General features: G+C 40.7%; 1 protein-coding gene across 1 annotated transcript in view; it reads left to right on the plus strand.

Annotated features, from left to right (window-relative positions):
- Positions 1 to 23,244, plus strand: part of pinx1 (PIN2 (TERF1) interacting telomerase inhibitor 1) — a 256,832-nt gene that overhangs the window by 58,589 nt on the left and 174,999 nt on the right. The gene's annotated exons all lie outside the window — the stretch shown is intronic.

A 23,244-nucleotide genomic window follows, 5' to 3' on the forward strand; every position in this document is an offset into this window, starting at 1 on the left:
CTGGGGAGGCACAGTCCCTCTCCTGGTCCTTTCAGGTGTCGTGACTGGGTACAGCCCCCAGCCGACCACCACTATATATATATATATATATATATATATATATATATATATATATATATATATATATATATATATATATATATATATATATATATATATATATATATATATATATATATATATATATATATATATATATATATATATATATATATATATATATATATATATATATATATATATATATATATATACATACATACATACATATGTATATGTGTATGTGTATATGTGTATATATATATTATATAGCAATTGCTTCCGACTGACTGGATGTAAGTCGGCCTATGTTAAATAAAGGTAAGAATATTAGACTGGGTAATGATATTGTAATCATCCTAAAGTAATGTTTTATTAACATTTTCTTACTTTCTTAGTCAAACACAGCATACTACAGTATAATTGGCTTAATATGTGGAAAACATGCAAAAGTAAGAAATACTGTATATTTAATTCCTGGCACCACTGGTGCTTGGCTGTGGGTTGTCGATATCGCCTTCATCAGGCGAGGCTGCGGACGGAGTCATGGGAGGAGTTGCTGTTTTCTTAAACATAGTGAGCTTCGTCTGAATTGTTTGTTTGTTTTTTTTTCTCTTCATAAATTTCGCAATAAGGACGAAATGTGTCTTCTCCGGTGCGTTCCTTTAAAGCAGCGCTTCCCGATTAGGGGTGCTCGCAAAGGGGTGCTCGCAACTGTTGCTGGGGGTGCCAGAATCCATCGAAGAAGAAAAATGGAAAACATTATTTGTACAAAATCTTAATTTATCTGTCCATTCCTAAATAATTAAATGGGCAGGCTATTTCGTATCAGTGCAATACGCTGCTTGTTACAACGGATGACTTCCTCTCTTACATGCACTTAGTGCTGCTTGGGTATTATGAACTCATATGTTTTCATACTTCTCAAACCAATAAGGTGCGAAATCAACCTCGTCCGTCACAGGCGGGAAGCGCTGCTTTAAAGTCTCAAACAGACTTCTAGCCTTCGACTGTATTGTAAAGAGGCTTAACGGCATCCACTTTTGAATCTGATCTTCCATCCAAATGTTTAACAATTTCTCCATTTCATGGATGGGCCCGGTACGTTGCTTCATAATCACTGTTGATTGCAAAGGTGCAGAACTTTTTACAGCTTCACAAATTCTATTTTTGTCCTTTAAGATAGCCGACACAGTAGAGTGTGATAACTTCATATCACATGCGATTGCATTCGCTTTCTTTCCTCCTTCATACTGTTTTATTATCATTTTGGTGTCTAGATCAATGGCCTTTCTTTCCTTTTTGGCAGGCTGAGGAGAGAACAGAAACAATTTCCTCTTGGTAGACATGTTGGGGGTATATTATTATTGAAAACTGCCAAAACAACAAGACACAAACACACGTGGGGCAACACTGATGCGTATATTATTACTGCTGTGTAGCGAGACTTGGGACTGCGGGAAACAGGTGCTGCCAACAGCTGGCGGGGTAAACTGACGAACACGTCGTAAAGTCGACCAGTCGTAACTTGCATGGGTCGTATGTCAACGAGTACGTGTGTGTGTGTGTGTGTGTGTATATATATATATATATATATATATATATATATATATATATATATATATATATATATATATATATATATATATATATATATATATATATATATAAATATATATATAAAATAAATAAATAAAATCATAAGCCTAAAAGTGTGACTTTTTTGTGATGCTTTAAATCGGGCTTATTTTAAAATACATATGTACGTACGTACATACATACATACATATGTTTGGTATAATTCTTTTCAGAATTTATAAAACTTTAATGTGATGTTGTTAGATTTTCGGATTCTTATTCCATTTTTAAATTATAAACTAAAATACAGTGGTACCTCGGTTTACGTCCTTAATCTGTTCCAGATCCTTTGACTTATACCAAACAGGACGTATACCAAACAAATTTTTCCATTAAGAAATAAAGGGAAAATGATTAATCCGTTCCCATGAAAAAAAAATCCTATTGTTATTGGCATGTTATACATTGATGGGGTTATATAAAGTAATTTAAACACTGCTTAATAGTAAAATACATAAATACAATAAATGAAAATTTAACCTCACTTTTTACTTTTTAATAATGTCTTTGTTTTTCACAATTGTAGATACCGTCGTTCTCGGCATACGGTATGCAGTGGCCAAGTCCCGGATACACATGCCACCTTCATACTTTTCAACAATAAATTCAAATTTACACGAAAAAACACAAAATCACGTGAAAATTCACAGAGAGTTATAGTGCGTACTGATACTTGTGGCCAGTCGTGGCTTTGTCTCGAGAGAGGTTAACAAGAGCAGCACGCGGTGCTCCAGCACGCGAGCCGTATTCCAAACCAAAGGTCGTATATCAAGCAAAATTTTTCGTGTCCAAACAGGACGTATACCAAGTTGGACTTATTCCAAAGCGGACGTATACCAAGGTACCACTGTATCAAGAAAGTTGTGGTTTTTAATATCAAGAAAGTCGTGGTTTTTATTTTTGATCGAGTAAACTTTCTTTCACAGGAACAAATGAATAAAAAAAAAAAATACCAATGTTTGTATTTAGGCAATTTAGTTAGCTGAAGGTCGAGGTGCCATATTGTATTGTACTGTACAATAATAAAGAATCAGGAACATTGACTTGTAGAATATTTATCTTATCTCATCTCATCTTCCTATCTGCATTTCCTGGTGAGAGTCACGGTGTCAGCTGGCAAAGCAAGTCAGTCCAGACTTTGAGACCCCCAGCTTCTATCCATCTATCTCTCTCTCTCTCAATATATAAACAACAACAATATTTACTTCTATAGCATATTTTCATACAAATGATATAGCTCAAAGTGCTTTACAGGATGAAAAGAAAAAAGACAATATATGTATGTGTGTGTGTGTGTATATATATATATATATATATATATATATATATATATATATATAAGGGTGGAGTGCCCTCTCAGGGTTGGGGGAGAGATCCTGCCCCAAGTAGAGGAGTTCAAGTATCTCGGGGTCTTGTTCACGAGTGAGGGAAGAATGGAGCGTGAGATCGACAGGCGGATTGGTGCGGCATCCGCAGTGATGCGGGCTCTGCATCGGTCTGTCGTGGTGAAGAAGGAGCTGAGCCGTAAGGCAAAGCTCTCAATTTACCAGTCGATCTACACTCCTACCCTCACCTATGGTCATGAGCTATGGGTAGTGACCGAAAGAACGAGATCACGAATACAAGCGGCTGAAATGAGTTTCCTCCGCAGGGTGTCTGGGCTTTCCCTTAAAGACAAGGGTGAGAAGCTCAGTCATCCGGGAGGGGCTCAGAGTAGAGCCGCTGCTCCTCCGCATCGAGAGGAGTCAGATGAGGTGGCTCGGGCGTCTGATCAGGAAGCCTCCTGGACGCCTCCCTGGTGAGGTGTTCCAGGCACGTCCAACCGGGGAAGACCCAGGACACGCTGGAGGGACTATGTCTCCCGGCTGGCCTGGGAACGCCTTGGGATTCTCCTGGAAGAGCTGGAAGAAGTGGCCGGGGAGAGGGAAGTCTGGGCCTCTCTGCCTAAGCTGCTGCCCCCGTGATCCGACCTCGGATAAGCGGAAGAGAATGGATGGATGGATGGATATATATATATAATATTAAATAAATATGGAGGGGTGGACAAAAGTAGGCTTACAGTTGTGAGTATGTGAAACACAAAAGTTATGCTTGTATTATTGTTTATTGATTGTATTATTTATTTGCATTATTTGTCTTAAAGTTAATAAAGCTATTGAGTTAACAAAAAGCTGTTGTCATAACTTGCATGTGTTATTGTATATTAAAATATATAGAAGGTAGCTGAAGATCTCAAAGTCTGGGCTGACCTGCCTTGCCAGCTGCCACCGTAATTCTCACCAGGAAATGCAGATAGGAAGTGAGGTGAGATAAGGTAAATTATTCTACAAGTCCGTGTTCCTGATTCTTTAATATTATGCAGTACAGTATTGTAAAATGTTCCATTGAGTGATTTTGTGTGGAATCACTAAAGTGTAGTTTACATGGAAGTACCATATGGGCCATCCAGTACCGTTTTTTTTTTTTTTTCTCCCTCTTCTTCTCCCAATGTCATCTTCATTTGGAAAGCCATGACGCAACGATAACAACAAGCAGGTATGTGACCGGTGTGACCAGTCAAGCCCACTCTTTCATTTTTTTGTTCATCTTTATTTAGAGCAGACGATCACCCCTTCGCTGCTGGCTGTCATAACAACGTCCTCTACTCCGGCGTAGCTGTGACACTGGCTGTCACCACTTTTCAAGGCCCGCATTTCTGAACGGAGACCCTGACACCAGTACTGGAAGTGCTTTAGAAATGTCACTTTGCAGACTATGTCCTTTCCATGTCCTCGTACTGCTCAACTGACTGAACTTTGTCCTTTTTCAAGTTTGTGTTTTTACGTAAGCAGCATGGAAGGCTGTGTTTGACAGATTTGTGCATGGCCTTTTTTTTTTTTTTGGAGGAACTGTAAAATTCTAATAAGATTCGAAATATGAACAATTCATCATTGTCATCATCTTTCCTAAACCCACTCATTTGGAATAGGAGCCTTTCCCAGGAGTGTCAAACGTACGGAGGGAACCAACCTTACCCGGTGTGCTAGTCCTCCACAAGTCCATTCTTGCTCACAACCATGATGCCAGCTTAAGCCCATGTCACATTAGGTGGCTTTTTTCAGTGGTGGCCTGTATCTACATAATCTTCATGAGTCGGAGGCCATTGGCAGTGCTCTCCCGTGAAGTTGGTCTCTAATTTGTCATGCCTGGTCACTCTCTCCAACTAGTTTTTGACTCAGTATGATAACATTTAACGGGGAGGGCTCTGTGTGTCTGAGAACCGTAGAGGAAGAAGGAACTCGGGTGTTTCGGATACAAAGTTCGTATGTCTGAAACGGAATGGATAAAATAAAGGGCCGAGACTTTAGCTAAACTCACTGTACTGATTAACCTCGTAAACGATTGTATAGCACAGGCTCCATCTGGCAGCATGAGGGCTTTAGACCTCACAAACAGAAGATAGGCTTGTCTCTCAGATGTTTCCTGGTTCCATAACAGAATGGATATAAGAAATAAAGGGCAGAGATGGCTGCTGAATTCACTGCAGCTGTAAAGTCTTTGTGCAGCGTTTGCATGCAATTGGCTGTCCGAGAAAGGGGTGCAGACGACTGTGCTGGATGGTGTGTACACCATCAATAAAAGTTTTTATTCCTTCTGTATTAAAAAATGCTGTCATCAGAAAAAATCCACCCTTGATCCTGAAGTTCTCTCTAACTATAGGCCCATCTCCAATCTTCCATTTCTTTCTAAAGTTCTGGAGAAAATAGTTTCAGCTTAACTTCATGATCACCTCACACTGAATAACTTGTTTGAGAAGTTTCAGTCTGGTTTTCGCCCTGGCCATAGTACTGAAACAGCCCTGGTCAGGGTTACTAATGACCACCTGATGACAGCAGATACTGGTTCTCCTTCTTTACTTATCCTTTTTGATCTGACAGCTGCTTTTGACACGATAGACCATAACATTCTCCTTCATCGCCTGCAGTATACTATTGGACTTTCTGGAAATGTTCTTAACTGGTTTACATCGTACCTGACTGGTAGAACTGAGTATGTTGCCTTGGGTAGCGCAAAATCCTATACCCACAATGTTACCTGTGGTGTCCCACAGGGCTCTGTTTTGTGCCCTCTTCTCTTCAACATCTATATGCTTCTCCTTGGAACTGTCATTGGCAGACATGGTTTATCCTTCAATTGTTATGCTGATGACACTCAGCAATACCTTAGGATTACTCTCACCTCCTCTAATGCTCCTCTGCTAACATCTACTTTGACTTCCTGCTTGGAGGAGATAGAGGCATGGATGAGGCTTAACTTTCTTCAGTTGAACAGATCCAAAACAGAAGCCATCTTAGTTGGCACACCACATCATCTTCGTTCTTCTATCATTACTGGTATTACGTTCTCTGGTCAAAACCTTCCTCTTTCTATATCTGTCACTAATTTGGGTGTTAAAATGGATTCTCAACTCACTTTTGACACCCATATTAAATATATTTTGTAAATCTTCTTTTTATCATCTCAAGAACATTGCTAAACTCCGCCCTATACTTACCCTGGCAGATGCAGAGAGGCTTGTTCATGCCTTTGTCTCCTCCAGGTTGGACTATTGTAATGCGCTTTTTATCGGGATTCCTGGTACGAGTATCCAGAGACTCCAGTATAATCAGAACTGTTCTGCCAGAATTCTGATGAGGGTGCGAAAGTATGACGACATCACTCCTATTTTGAAAACCCTTCATTGGCTCCCAGTTTCACTTAGAATAGAGTATAAGGTTTCCCTCCTTACCCATCAGTGTATTTATGGGCATACCCCCCATTATTTACAGGAACTCCTTACCCGTCATACTTCATCACGTACCCTCCGCTCTGTACACTTTAACACTCTTCAAGTTCCCAGAACTAAGGTCAGCAGCATGGGTGACGGGGCCTTTTCTTCTGTGGCGCCGAGACTGCAGAACGCCCTCCCAGATTACCTGAGAGCCCCACAGTCGATTGATGTTTTTAAAAGAGATTTAAAAACTTATCTTTTTAGAAAGATATTATTGAAGTTTTTTTTTTTAGGTTTTTTTTGTTTTATTACTTTATTTTACTCTGTAGCACTTTGAGATTGTTTATATATAGTGCAGTATAAATAAAATGTATTATTATTATTATGTAGCCAGTGATTTTTCACTCATTTACTTTGACATGGTCTGGTCTTAAGATCAGCAGCTGTGGTGGGCTAATCTGATAAATCCCACGGCTGGGAGCTGCGTAATGTGACATCGGCTTTAGAATTAGTATTTTACCAACCTGCATGTCTTTCCTGTCGAATTCTAGGAGTACACAAAAGAAGAACTCATTCATGCACAGAGCAAACATGCACACTCTCCAAAGATACTGACCAGGCCCGAAGTGAAACTTAGAACTTTGGAATTGTGAATCAGTAGTGCTAATCACTGCACCTCATTAGGAACCAAACAGGCCATTCAGCCCACCAGAGCCCACCAGTCCTGTCCACTTAATTCCTCCAAAATAACATCAAGTCTAGTTTTGAAGGTCCCTAATGTCCTACTGTCCACCACACTACTTGATTGTTAAAAAAAAAAAAAAAGGAATTCAGTAAAGGCTCAAATTTGAGTTTGATTACCTCAAGGAATGTCTCCTAGGAAGAGAGAAAAGCCAAGCAAAATGACACCTTTTATTGGCTAACTAAAAAGATTACAGTATGCAAGTTTTCGAGGCAACTCACATCTTGCCTGAAGAAGGGGCCTGAGTTGCCTCGAAAGCTTGCATACTGTAATCTTTTTAGTTAGCCAATAAAAGGTGTCATTTTGCTTGGCTTTTCTCTACATTCATAATGGCTAACATGGTACAACAACCTAGTACTCCTAGGAAGAGGAAATTGTTCTTTTCAGATAAACTGAATTGCTTATCACTGTTATGTAAACTTTGTACTATTAGGATAAAAGGGTTGTGATGCAACAACACAAAATGGAAAACAGAGGGCGAAAACCTAACTAGCACTTTGGTGGTCAGCCACAGAAACGGGCCTCACCCCTGGCAGCCAAGTGTAATAAAGGTCAAAATGGGACACAGGCTTTAAAAAACTTAAAAAAAAAAAAAAATCATTTTAAATGTCTCAAAAAAGCAAGAATGTCCTTTTAAGGGAGAGGATGACTGCAGATCTCTGGCAAATCAAACGCTCTTCAGTAGTGATTTGTTTGTATCAGCAGAAAGGAAAACAAAAATGGCAAGATTAAGGCCTACATTCATGAAAAGGAAGTGCCTAAAATGCAAACCAAATCAATCTCAGAATCCAAAAATAGAAACAATAAATCCACAAAAACTGAAGTTTGAATATAATACTCACAACTATATTCTTTTCTCCACCAATCTCAATGACCTTCTCCTAGGACCACCATCTTTTTCTTCAGCTTTTCTGTTTTTGGCGGTTAGGCATCTATATGATGCATTACTGTCAGTATGAAGAGGAGATAGTGAAAGAACCATATGCTATATACCTCCTGTCTTAAATCTCACCATACAAACCTATCTATGCACAGGGCTGTGAAAAAGTATTTGCCCCCTTCCTGATGTCTTATTTTTTGCATGTTTGTCACACTTAAATGTTTCAGATCATTAAACAAATGTAAATATTAGACAAAGACAGTGCAATTAAACACAAACTGCAATTTTTAAGTAAAGATTTTATGTATTAAGGAAAAAAACTATCCAAACCTACATGGCCCTATGTGAAAAAGTAATTGCACCCTAAACCTAATAATTGGTTGTGCCACCCTTAGCAGCAACATCTGTAGTCAAGCATTTGCAGTAACTGGCAATGAGTCTTTCACATCACTATGGAAGAATTTTGGCTCACTCTTCTTTGTTTTAATTCAACCACATTGTAGGGTTTCCGATCTTGAACCGCATTTTTAAGGTCATGCCACAGCATCTCAATTGGAATCAAGTCCAGACTTTGACCAGGTCACTCCAAAACCTTCATTTTATTTATTTTTTTTAAGCAATTCAGAGGTGGACTTGCTGGTGTGTTTTTGATCATTGTCCTGCTGCAGAACCCAAGTGCACTTCAGCTTGGGGTCATGAACTGATGGCCGGACATTCTATTTCAGGATTTTTTGGTAGAGAGCAGAATTCATGGTCGAATCAGTCACAGCAAGTCATCCAGGTCCTGAAGCAGCAAAACAGCCCCAGACCATCACACTGCCGCCACCATGTTTGACTGTTGGTATGATGTTCTTTTTCTGAAATGCTGTGTTACTTTTACGACAGATGTAACGGGACATTTGCCTTCCAAAAAGTTCAACTTTTGTTTTGTCAGCCAACAGAGCCCCCACTTCTTTTAATTTGATGCCCAACCTCTCATGTGGCACCTTATCAAATGCTTCCTGAAAGTTCAGATAAATAACATCATATGCTTTGCTTTGATTGTGTCCTTTTGCTTCGTCATAGAATTCCTGCACGTTGGTAAAGCACGACCACCCTCTGCTGAACCCGTGCTGACTGTTCTCTGACACTCCTGTCCTTTACCTTGTTTTCTTTTCGGCGTACAAATAACCTTTCACGTTTTTTTCCTTTACAGTCTGTTTGAATAAAATGTTTACCTGACCCTTACGTACTGGAATGTCAATATCGGGCGTCTTGCTGTTTTTAGTGATTGTTTGTTTGGCCAGTCTATCCACTACTTCATTTCCTTCTACCCTGATATGTGCTGGGATTCACAGGAACCATACTGAAATTCCCACATTCTTTAGTTTTAACAAAGGTTGTATAATTTACATTGTAATGTCTTGCCAGCATGCATATACTCCAGACTGTAGAGTATTCAGTACCGGTTAATGAATTGTAGAACATCACAACACATCGAGGCTGTAAATCCTCCACCCACTGTAATGGCTGCAAGATTGTCATCGTTTCTAGAGTTAAGATTGTGTGTTAATCCTTTCCTGCCTGAAACTTGAAATTCTGCAATATAAAATGCTGCACCGGCACAGAGTGCGACAGGTTCTTTTAATCCCTCTGTAAAACATGAACGTTGTGCTGTAGTATTAACAAGTGCACGTAATGGTGATCTATCTGCACCGATTCATATGTCCCACATTCAGGTAGTCTCTTGTGAAGAGTCAGGTTTGTCTTTGGTAAAGGAAACAGCCAATGGAACTGATAAAATCTGAAATGTAATTACAGTTAGGTCCATAAATATTTGGACAGAGACAACTTTTTTTCTAATTTTGTTCTGTACATCACCACAATGAATTTGAAATGAAACAACTCAGCTGCAGTTGAAGTGCAGACTTTTAGCTTTAATTCAGTGGGTTGAACAAAACGATTGCATAAAAATGTGAGACAATTAAAGTATTTTTGAACACAATCTCTTCATTTCAGGGGCTCAAAGGCTATTTCATGGGCAGGTGTGTTCAAGTCCGTCGTTATGTCTTATCAATTAAGCAGATAAAATGCTTGGAGTTGATTTGAGGTGTGGTGCTTGCATGTGAAAGATTTTGCTGTGAACAGACAACATGCGGTCAAAGGAGCTCTCCATGCAGGTGAAAGAAGCCATCCTTAAGCTGCGAAAACAGAAAAAACCCATCCAAGAAATTACTACAATATTACGAGTGGCAAAATCTACAGTTTGGTACATCGTGAGAAAGAAAGCAAGCACTGGTGAACTCAGCAACGTAAAAAGACCTGGACGTCCACAGAAGACAACAGTGGTGGATGATCGCAGAATCATTTCCATGGTGAAGAGAAACCCCTTCACAACAGCCCACCAAGTGAACAACACTCTCCAGGGCTTGGTCGGCGTATCGATATCCAAGTCTACCATAAAGAGAAGACTGCATGAAAGTAAATACAGAGGGTGCACTGCAAGGTGAGAGCCACTCATAAGCCTTAAGAATAGAAAGGCTAGATTGGACTTTGCTAAGGAACATCTAAAAAAAGCCAACACAGTTCTGGAAAAACATTCTTTGGACAGATGAGACCAAGATCAACCTCTACAGAATGATAAAGGCAAGAAAAAAGTATGGAGAAGGCGTCGAACAGCTCATTATCTAAAGCATAGCACATCATCTGTAAAACACAGTGGAGGAAGGCAGTGTGATGGCTTGGGCGTGCATGGCTGCCAGTGGCACTGGGACACTCGTGTTTATTGATGATGTGAGCATTGAAAAGGAGGAAACCCAGCATCTGGTGATGTCCAGGAGTTCAAGACTTCAGGCTGGCATTGCCAGCAAAGGGTTTTCAACCAAGTATTAGAAATGAACATTTTATTTCCAGTTATTTCATTTGTCCAATTACTTTTGAGCCCCTGAAATGAAGGGATTGTGTTCAAAAAATGTTTTAGTCGCCTCACATTTTTATGCAATCGTTTTGTTCAACCCACTGAATTAAAGCTGAAAGTCTGCACTTCAACTGCATCTGAGTTGTTTCATTTAAAATTCATTGTGCTAAAGTACAGAACCAAAATGAGAAAAAAGTTCTCTGTCCAAATAGTTATGGACCTAACTGTATATTTGCTGTAGGTTGTGAAATGTTGCCAAGTACAACAGAATTAACAGTCCACAACCTTAACCCTTAAACCACCACACACTTGGGGAGTAATGCACCAAGTACTTTTTTTGCTGCAGTTTTTAAGGAAACATCACAGTCCACCAAGAAAAAGTGAAATTTTAACGGAACACATTTTTTTTTTTCCACGCAAAGAGCATCATGATTTCTGTAACACTGATCATTTTACAAACTGCCAAAGAACTGTAAAACCTATTTTAAAAAAAAAAAACTACTGCCACAATCTGTCATTATATGTACAAGGTGCAACTGACGCCATTGATGAAATTCAGTAAATCACTGCGCTTGAACTGGCTGCTCTTTAAGCGCACAGAGGCCAACGCTGATGCCGGCAGGCTTGTCTAGTGTAAGGTTATTATAGTTTAGCCTTTTTATGTTAGTTTTTATTTCTATATTTTTTCTGACCTTACTTGGAAATTCAGTTTAGTTTTCCGGTTCCAGTGGTTTAAGGGTTAATATGGAGGCTGAGGGGTGGGCCAATAATGGCCCCGCCTCTTCAGGGTCCACCCACCCCGCAAAACACAAGGCATAGATTCAAAAGTTCAACCCCATTTCCATTAACGGGGCAGAATATAAAGTGCAAAAAAAACCAGAGTGCAGTGGTTTGTAAATGCTTTTTTTAACCCATAATTTATTGAGAACCCTAATTGAGAGCTGTAATCTTTTACCTCATAAAACTGAAATCTATTATATAAAGCTGAATCGATGTATGTGTGTATATTTGTTTGTCCACCAAGCAAATCTGCACCGGGCGTTCGATCGCCACCAAACTGGGGATGGGGCTCCTTTGTGACCAGGAGGAGGTCATGGAGTATGTTTGGTTGGGAAAAATGTTCGTGGTGAAGCGCAGTGCACCTTTTCACCGACACGACGTTCGGCACATGACCCCATACTTATCATCGACAAGATGGCCGCACGTTGCAACAGACGTTCACACCGGCACCATCTAGCGGTACTTTTAGTCCCTGTGTGTCGCTCTTTATGCATGTTTCTTTAAATTGCCAAGAGATGGCAAGAAAAGCGCGACTGCTTTCATCGGCTGAATGGGAACTGCTGTGATGTAAAACATCAACGACCCAGTGCGCGTGACCGGCTGACACACCCGCGTTTCTGCGGGTCACACTCCCAGATGCACTGATAGTGCTGTATTTCATTCGCCAACATCCGTTATATGGCACCACTTTTGAACAAGAGACTTGCCTTAAAAAGACAGCATCCTTCCCCCACCATTTTCCCCACACGCAGTACCGGTTGTATGTCACTTCTCTCTGTAGTTACCATCGCCAACGTCCGTTAGATAGTAGCACGGTTCAACACAGACGCTCCTTACAAACAGCACCTGTCCCTGCCATTTTTCCCAGTACGGTTTCAGTGCTACTCTTTCTCACTGGTTTTCCATTTTTGTGGTGCTGTTTGCTCACTTTCCGACTCACAGTACGATTTCAGTGTTGCTCTTTCTGACTCAGTGGTGCTATTTGTTCGCTTTCCGATGTATTGTAAATAAGGTAAATTCATCTCACTGTGGTGCTTATTCCGTACATAATACCATGTAACACATTATAATTGGCCTACTTTTCGCTAATATACCCATGCCACCGAAAAAAAGATGTAGAATTTGAAGGTCCACTTCAGAAAGTCTATTTCAAGGGCATCTGAAACGCCACAGCAGACAGAATCCAGAGTGGAAGAACTTACAATAAAATGTGAATCAAAAAACTGTTTGTTCTGTTTCTATGTTCTATTTCTTTCATTTGGGAAATTCAACGGTTATACATTCCTGGGCAACGCTGGGTATTCCTGCTAGTAAAATTATAAATATAAGATTGATATCTGTAACCTGCTCCACAAAAGTTGGCCTATTTACCTGTGAAATATGTCAAAGATAACAACATGTTTGGAACTTTCCACCTGTAAAAAAGGTAAACCCTGTTAGATTATCCACAATCTCGGATGACGAGAGTCATTACTGCAGTATTTAAAGCTTTGCTTTTAAAATCCTCAGACACTGTGACTACTGAGACCACCCGCTCTCACAACTGGTAGCTCTGTCCAGGTAACGGAATTTCCAAAAGGACATTTCGCTAAACAGTAAAATAAAAATAATCAATTAGATCAAATTGTAAACCTTGCCAACGGACAAATCAGTAAAGAAACCAAAGTCTGTGACGTTGCAAGAGTATTAGTGAAGGAATTGAAAATGACACAGATGTAACGTAGGAGACCCAAGTGAGTGAAACAAAAGGTCACTCGGTCACTTTCTGACCTGCTTAGTTCTAAACAGGTTCGTGGGGGTTGCTGTAGCTTATCCCAGCTAGCACAGGGTAGAAAGCAGGAACAGACAGGCCAGTTTATCACCACCAGTCCAACCCAACTTACGTATGTTTGGGCTGTGGCAGGACATGGGGAGAATGTGCAAGCTCCACACAGGGAAGACCCGTGATACAAACCCTGGTCTCCTTTCTGTGAGGCGGCAGTGTTACCACAGCGCCAACCTGCCTCCTCCTAAACCAAAGATACTTTAGTAAAGAATACATCCAGTACAAGGAGGGAAGATAATGGAGAACTAGTCAAAGTAATAGCACAAATAATCCTATTTTACATTTATATAGCGCTTTTCTGTCTCTCTTCTCAGAGTTCTTTACATAGAGAGTATTTAACTACCGCAAACACCACCAAGGTGTAACCTGAATGATGCGATGGCAGTCATTTTGTGCCAGTTCACTAACCACACATGAGCTGTTAGGTAGTAAAGCGGTGAGAGATAGTTACCTAATTAGAGACAGGGCGTGATTAGGAGGCCTAGAATGGATGAGGCTGTGGTGGACAATTGAACCAGGAAATCTAGTTACAACCTACTCTTTACGAAGGATCCCCAAGGATCTTTTTTTGACCGCAGAGAGTCAGGACCTCGGTTTTATATCTCATTTGAAGTATGGCACCAATTTTTGCAGCCCAGTGTCCCCATCACTGCACTGAGGTATTAGAATCCACTGTCAGTCCACAGGGTAAGCGCGTCCTGCTGGCCTCACCAGCACCTCTTCAGGCAACAACCCAAGATTTTCCAAGATGGTCTCCTGTCCAAGTACTGGCAGGGCCTGAACATGCTTAGCTTCAGGTGGGGGACCTCTTCTAAAGTGCAGGTGGTATAGCTGGCTGCTGGTTATAAAGCAGAAATCCATTCATCAGTTTTCTCAACCTACTTATCCTGAGCAGACCAAACTCCTCTTTTAAACAAATAAAGATTAAGAGGTGATATGACTGAAGTGTTTACAATTATAAAAGGAATAAATATAGTGAACCCCAGACCTTACTTTAAAATAAACTCTTCATTATGAACCCAAAACTTGTCAAGAGCAGATTTGGAAGTGTTAGAATTTTTTTTTTATCCACACAAAGAACCATAGAACACATGGAATAAATGACCAAGTAGTGTGGTGGACAGTCGGATACTTGTTTACATGATGTTGTTTTGGACAATCTAGGCGAATAGTTAGGATGGGCTGGTTTGAAATAACTGGCCTTTTGAAACATCAAAACAATCTAGATGAGAACAGGCCATTCAGCCCAACAAAGCCCACCGGTCCTGTCCACTTAATTCTTACAAAATAACATCAAGTCTAATTTTGAAGGTCCCTAAAGTCCTTCTGTCCACTACACTACTTTGTCACTTATTCCATGTGTCTGTGGATCTTTGTGTGAAGAAAAACTTTCTAATGTTAGTGCCTTTTAACAAGTTTCCAACTGTGTCCCCGTGTTCTTGATGAACTCACAGTCTCAATCCACTGAACTGATTCCCTTTCCATCATGTCTCCTCTTCATCTTCTTTTGTTCATAGTGTAAAGGCTCAGCTCTTTTCATCTTTCCTCATAACTCATCCCCTGTAGTCCTCTAATCAGCCTAGTCACTCTTCTCCGGACCTTTTCTTGTGCTGTTATGTCCTTTTTGTAGCCTGGAGACCAAACTGCACCCAGTACTCCAGATAAGGCCTCACCAGTGTGTTATAAAGACTGAGCAGAACCTCCTGTGACTTGTACTCCACACATCAAGGCGCTATATAACCTGACATTCTGTGAGCCTTCTTAATGGCTTCTGAATGATGTGTGGACATTAATCTTGTCGAGTCCAATACGACTCCAATGTCCTTCTTGATGATCTCATTTTAAAGTCACAGTCTTGATCCACTGGACTAATTCCTTCATGATTTTAAACACTTCACTCAGATCTCCTCTTAATCTCCTGTAGTAAATCATCACCTTTAGCCCTGGAATCAGCCTAGTTGCTCTTCTCTGGACTTTCTCAAGTGCTGCTATGTCCTTTTGATACCCTGGAGACCACAACTGCACTCAGTACTCCAGGTGAGGTCTAACCAGTACCTTACCAGTGTTCTTCTCACAATTATTCTAATTTGTAATTACTGTACAGTTGTGGCCAAAAGTTTTGAGAATGACCCAAGTGTTGGTTTTCACAAAGTTTGTTGCTTCAGTGTTTTTAGATCTTTTTGTCAGTTGTTTCTATGGTTTACTGAAGTAGAATTACAAGCAGTTCATAAGTTTCAAAGGCTTTTACTGACAGTTACATGAAATTTATGCACCGAGTCAATATTTGCAGTGTTGGCCCTTCTTTCTTTTTTCAAGACTTCTGCCATTCGCCCTGGCATGCTGGCAGTCAACTTCTCTCTCAAATCCTGACTGATGGCAGCTGCCCATTCTTGCATAATCATTGCTTGGAGTTTGTCAGAATTGGTGTGTTTTTGTTTGTTTGTCCACCTGCCTCTTGAAGATTGACCACAAGTTCTCAATGGGGTGTTTCCTGGTCATGGAACCCAAATTTCAATGTTTTGTTCCCCAAGCCACTTAGTTCTCACTTTTGCCTTATGGCCCGGTGCTCCATCATGCTGGAAAAGGCATCGTTGGTCACCAAACTCTTCATGGATGGTTGGGAGAAGTTGTTCTCGGCGGATGTTTTGGTCCCATTCTTTATTCCTGGCTGTGTTCTTAGCCAAATTGTGAGTGAGCCCACTGCCTTGGCTGAGAAGTAACCTCGCACATGAATGGTCTCAGGATGCTTTACTGTTATGACACAGGACTGATGGCAGCGGTCACCTCATCACCAGATGCCCTAAACAATCTGAAAGGAATCTCATCAGAGAGAATGACTTTCCCCCAGCATTCCTAAGCAGTCCAATCCCTGTCCCATTTGCAGAATATCAGTCTGTCCCTGATGTTTTTCTTGACACCCACCAGGCCATCCTCCAAAAGTCTTCGCCTCACTCACACCTGTCAGGTGCCATTCCTGAGCAAGTTCTGCACTGGTGGTGCCCTCCGATCCCGAGCCATAAATTAAAAATGGGACCAAAACATCCTCCGAGAGCAACTTCTCCCAGCCATCCAAGAGCAGTTTGTTGACCCACAATGCCTTTTCCAGAATGATGGAGCACTGGGCCATAAGGCAGGTCCATGGCCAGGAACATCCCCAGACCTTAAACCCATTGAGAATTTGTGGTCAAGATGTGGGTGGACAAACAAAAACACACCAATTCTGACATCCTCCAAACATTGGTTATGCAAGAATGGGCAGCTGCCATTAGTCAGGATTTGGCCCAGAGGTTGATTGCCAGCCTGCCAGGGCAAATTGCAGAAGTCTTGAAAAAGAAAGAAGGACCAGCACTGCAAATATTGACTCTTTACATAAACTTCATGTCATTGTCAATAAAAGCCTCTGAAACTTCTAAAATGCTTGTAATTCTACTTCAGTACAACATAGAAACACCTGATAAAAAGATCTAAAAACACTGAAGGAGCAAACTTTATGAATACCAACACTTGGGTCATTCTCAAAACTTTTGGCTGCAACTGGAAGTGTGTTTACCAGGAATACATTGATACTGAAATTGAACGACCACCCCTGGTGATGCCCTTCCTTCTGAGCCAGCGCCTGCTTATCTTGGTTGACAGCATGCCAGGGCGAATTGCAGAGGTCTTGAAAAAGAAAGAAGGGCCAACACTGCAAGTATCGACTTTTCATATAAACTTCATGTGATTGTCAATAAAAGCCTTTGAAACTTATGAAATGCTTGTAATTCTACTTTTAGCATACCACAAATATCTGACAAAAAAGATCTAAAAACACAGAAGCAGCAAACTTTGTGAAAACCAAAACGTGTCATTCTCCAAACTTTTGGCCGCCATTGGAAGTGTGTTTACCAGGAATACATTGACACTAAAATTGACCGACCACCCCTGGTGATGCCGTTCCTTCTGAAACAACGCCTGCTTATCTTGGCCTGGCCTCTAAAGTTGTCCCATTACCTGCAGTGCCCCTGCTACTCTTTGCCACCCATTATAGTAGGTGATATCAGATTGATTAACTCCCTACACAATGATGGTTTCAATAAAATAAATGTAAAAGTCAACTGATTCATTTCTACGCATTTGTTAGAGATGATTCATTTAGGATTTGAGAAGACTAAGCTGATTTTTTTGTGTGTGTGTTAAGATTTTTTTTCTGCTGCCGTTGTCCCGGTGTAGCTTGTGAGAATGAGTCAACCTAAACATTCCTTACAGATTTTCAAGCTTTACTGTACTTAGTTAAAAGCATTTGGAGGCCTTGGGGAAAGTGCGGCATATGCTCTGGGGAAGAACCTGAACGGCCAGCTTTACAAGCTTTCTCTCTTTCCCGGCCTGCATTTGCGAGGGAGTTAGAGCGGCACATGAGGCGCTCTTTCAGAGTGACACTACCTGGCCTTGGCAGTGCCACCTGATGATAGGTGCTGGATGAAGCATTTGCATTTTTCAGTGACAGAATGATGGATTTATTACCTGTAAGTGGTTTTCCGTCTCTCCTACTTCTCAAGTAAACCTTTAAACCTTAACTTGAGCCTCTTGGTGAGAAGCCATACTTCTTTTGTGTCTTCTCTTTTTTTCCAGAATTTGGTGGGAGTGAATTGACACACATTGTAAACTTGAAGGGTGAAGGAGCCAGAACCTCATAAATTTGGGACTTACAAAGTCAGCCAAATAAGTAAATATAATTGTAAGTGATCATTGTCAGAGTTTGAATTTAGTAAGGTGCTTTGGTAAGTGACAAGATTATTCACGGAGCAGGTTCTTAAGTTTAGGGCAGGGCCTGTCAAGGCAGTCTTAGTTTCATTTCACTTCCACTATGCTGAGTTGCCATGGTTTGCCATGTTAGGTGTTTTTACGTGTAACAAGTTTAACTGGCCTTGCTTGAAATCGGCTACAATTTCTGACCAGTAAATGGGTGGTTACTGTGACAAATCAAAATTGCCATCAATCAATCCTTATTTTATTAAATTGTTTTACTTTGTGACACTAAAATAGTTGCTCCCAGAAACTGGAGTACAAAACAGTAGAATTAAGAAGAAATGATTACAAAACACAAAAGATTTATACCTTCACAAGTTGGTATTTACTAATATTGTTTGGAACACTCATGGTCGGAGATATAGATCTCCATGCGTCCTACCACAACCTTTTCAACAGTCTTCAAGGTGAGGCCCATATGTCCTTTATCTTTAGCCACACGTGCCAGCTCCTACTGTGGGATCCTAAGCTGCTCCCAGTCCATCTGGGAGATCTGATTCTACCAGCAAGCCCTGGGCCTTCCCTGGGGTCTCCTCTCAGCTTGTCATGTCTGTAAAACCTGCACAGGCGGGGATCCGTATCTGAACATTTACTTCAATTATGCACGTTATGTTTATGTTGCATGCACGCCCTGCTGTGTAATTATTCTTAATGAGCAGGTCTTATTGTCAAGCGCATCTAGTGGCCCTATTTATCTTCCACTATGTCGTGGCTGAATTTTGTCACGCATATACACATATAAAAGTGATAATAATAATGTTTCCATGTATACTACTCAAACTGTTTTGTACAAGGCATGCATATTGGACCAGGGACGTAAACCCATGATTGACTTACTCTGAAGCAGAGTAGCGCTACTGCTATACCAACTGCTCATAATACAAGTAAAGGCACCTGATAATTTTGAGACTTTTTTTGGTAGGTAATTTTTTTTTTTAGTAAATCAATTAAAATTATAATATATATATAGAATTATATTAATTAGTTTATGTGTACTATGAGATGAGAAAGGTTGAAAATCGCTCCATTAGATCCATGTTTCCCTTCATTTATGTGAAATAATAAAACCCAACAATCGTGCAAGTCCTTTCTACACTGGCCTAAGATAGCTTGGGGCAAAGCTCTCCCTAATTTTTAAATTTACTACTGGGCCTCAGATTTACATGTAATATCATATCACAACAACAACCATTTACTAAACTGTGGTCCCTCCTGCAGGGCCTTCTTAATGTATGGGCACTGGCCGCGGGGCCCAGGATGTTTCTGATGCCTGTGTATGTTTCTGCTTTGCTATCAAAACACGGAGCCCAGCGCACTACTTTACCCTGGGGTCTATGATGCTTGTAAGATGGCCCTGCTTTCCTCGTTGAAACTGATGTTAGTACTTGCCATGATGCTTCTTGATCAGCACTGCTTTCTGTTTGTGTATCTCAGTTTATTTGTAATCAAATAATACAGAACTTGCTTTAAGAATATGGCACCAATGCACAAAAACATAGATAGATAGCTAGATACTTTATTAATCCCAAGGGGAAATTCCCATACTCCTTCAGCAGCATACTGATAAAAAACAATATTAAATTAAAGAGTGATAACAATGCAGGTATAACAGACAATGACTTTGTATAATGTTTACCCCTCCGGGTGGAACTGAAGAGTCGCATAGTGTGGGGTCTCCTCAGTCTGTCAGTGGAGCAGGACGGTGACAGCAGTCTGTCGCTGAAGCTGCTCCTCTGTTTGGAGATGATCCTATTCAGTGGATGCAGTGGATCCTCCATGATTGACAGGAGCCTGCTCTGTGCCTGTCGCTCTGTCCATCTCCATGCCTACAATAGAGCCTGCCTTCTTCACCAGTATATCCAGGCGTGTGGCGTCCCTCTTCTTTATGCTGCCTCCCCAGCAAACCACCACATAGAAGAGGGCGCCACAACTGCCTGATAGAACATCTGCAGCATCTTATTGCAGATGTTGAAGGACGACAGCCTTCTAATGAAGTATAGTCGGCTCTGTCCTCTCTTGCACAGAGCATCAGCATTGGCGGTCCAGTTCAATTTATCATCCAGCTGCACTCCCAGGTATTTATAGGTCTGTATCCTCTGCACACAGTCGCCTCTGATAATCACGGGGTCCATGAGGGGCCTGGGCCTCCTAAAATCCACCACCAGCTCCTTGGCTTTGCTGGTGTTCAGTTGTAGGTGGTTTGAGTCGCACCATTTAACAAAGTCCTTGATTAGGTTCCTATACTTCTCCTCCTGCCCACTCCTGATGCAGCCCACAATAGCAGTTTTATCAGTGAACTTTTGCACGTGGCAGAACTCCGAGTTGTATTGGAAGTCCTTATGGCCTTCAGTCCGTGTCTAAGTATGCCCCTATTACTTGTGATCAAGCTTTTCCACCCTCAATTTATGCATATTGGTACGGGTCTGCAGTGTCTTATGGACATGTTTGATGTTGTCTCCTTTTGTTCTTTTAATCAGCTTTTAGTCAAATATCCCCAAATCTCATTACTATTGCTACCTACAAATCAGGCACTTTATTCAAAATCAGTTTCATACCTGGTGCACCTCTTCACTTGTTGATCAATTGTGGGACCTTTCTTTAACTAAAACAGGTACGCTGAACTTTGCAATTTCATTTACTTACTTTGGAGAGGAATCTTAGCTTTAAAAGACCAGAAAATGTTTGGATGTTTGTATTACTTAGCATACACTTAAAGTGGATTCATAAAGTTTTCAGGCCTCCTCACTTTCTGCATGCTTTTCTTGTGTTCTAGATTTAATTTAAATAGATATATGTGCCATCTTTGTCCATCAATCCAGACTTAATGATCGATCATGATAAAATTAAAATATGTCTGTAGAAAGGATGGCCAATTAATTAAAAATCAAAAACTGAAATCTCTCATTTCAATGAGTATTCAGACGCTTGGGTCCAGCAGGGCAGTTTCATGTCAAATCATCACACTTTTGGACCTCATCGTCACAGATTTTAACAAAACGTGCCATGCTGATTTGTTGTTATGAGCAACCCTTGGAACTGAACATGCACATGTCTTGGATCAATATGAAGGGAGATTTAAGCTAACTTATGGGGGGTTGGAGGTCATGACTTTGACTGGCTATATCTCCATAACTATAAGTTGCACAGAAATGGTGCCCATATTGGTTTAAGGCTCTTTTCCAGCTTTAAAAATATTTTGCTTAAATATTATGCCTTTCCCCAAATAAAAAATTACTATTTTATAAGTGACTAGCCATCCCCCGTGGCTTGGCCCACGTATTAGTGAAACAGGACAGTGAGGAGGACCCTGCCCAGTTCTCTACTCATGATATTGTTTGGGAAAGAAAGCTTTCTTTTAAAACAAGTTAAATACATAGATCTCTTTTTATACCATACTAGCTTTTACCCTGCGTAGTAGTAGTGAAAAAGGACAAACTTTAAAAATCAATAAACAAACCGGTATCTCTAGCTAAGTATGCTTCAAAATGTGGCCAGAGGTAGAGTGGCTCAAATGAAGGCTGGCGTGTGAGTGAGGAGGGCCCCGCCTGGCTCCCCACTCCTGACATCACGCTTCCCCCTCCCCTCGGCCCACAGCCGCTCTCTTGAATTTGCGCAAATAAATCGGTGCTGCAAGCAAACTATGATACTTACTGTGATGAGAGAAGTCGCAAAATCAACTGGAATGTTCAAGCAAATTCCAGAGAAAAACCCGATGTAAATCAGTTAAGCAATTCTCTCGTTCGCTAGCTAAGCAGAGGTAAGGTACATGCCCCCAAGATTGGCAATGAGTGAAAAGGGCCACGCCCCCCCTCCCCTCAGCCCGCTACACCTCTCTTGGATTTACGCAAATAAATCCATACCGCAAGCGAACTATGATACTTAGCGCGATGAGAGAAGTCGCAAAATCAACCGAAATGTTCAAGCAAATTATAGATAAAAAAAAAAACCCGATCTAAATCCGTTAAGTGGTTCTCTTGTGAAAAGCGTACAGACAGACAGCCGTTGGATTTTATTTATATTCTAGCTGTCCCCCGCGACTCCACCCGTGTAGTAGTGAAACAGGATACACTTTAAAAATGAATAAACAAACAGGTATCGCTAGTTGCAAGCGAACGATAATACTTTGAGCTATGAGAGATGTCGCAAAATCAACCGGAATATTCAAGCAAATTATAGGAAAAAAAAATCTAAATCCGTTAAGTAATTCTTTCGTTCGCGGACTAACTGGAGTTAAGGTTACGCCCCCGAGGCAAACGCGTGAGTGTGGAGGGCACCGCAGCCCTATGAGTCTCTCACGAATTTGCACTAATAAATTGGTACTGCAAGATACTTAGCACAATAAGAAAGCTGCAAAATTAAATGGAATGTTCAAGCAAATTCTAGATAAAAACCCGAGCTAAATCTGTTAAGTAGTTCTCTTTTGAAAAACAGACAGGCAGACAAAACAGGTATAAAAAACTATAAGAAATTTCATGCCTGAACCACAAAATTTTTAAAACCATTTTTAAAAAAGCGAGCACCTCTGGGCCAAGGGTAACTACATTCCGACTTTCAAGACCTCATGGTTCGGGAGATTTCGTGATGAGTGAGTCAGTGGTATTTGGCTTTTATATATTGATATAGATATAAATATATATAGTTTATAATGTTAAACACTGAATAACAAAAAACCTATATTTTAACATTGGTCTGTTTTTTTTCTTCTTCCATATCTTCTCCTCGTCATCCTGCTCTGTCACATCATCTGCATGTCCTCTCTTACCACATCCATAAACCTTCTCTTAGGCCTTCCTCTTCTCCTCTTCCCTGGAAGCTCTATCTTTAGCATCCTTCTCCCAATATACCCAGCATCTCTCCTCTGCACATGTCCAAAACAATGCAATCTCGCCTCTCTGACTTTGTTTCCAAA

Source organism: Polypterus senegalus, chromosome 3 (genome assembly GCF_016835505.1).
Source record: "Polypterus senegalus isolate Bchr_013 chromosome 3, ASM1683550v1, whole genome shotgun sequence".
NCBI classification, from domain to species: Eukaryota; Metazoa; Chordata; class Cladistia; order Polypteriformes; family Polypteridae; genus Polypterus; species Polypterus senegalus.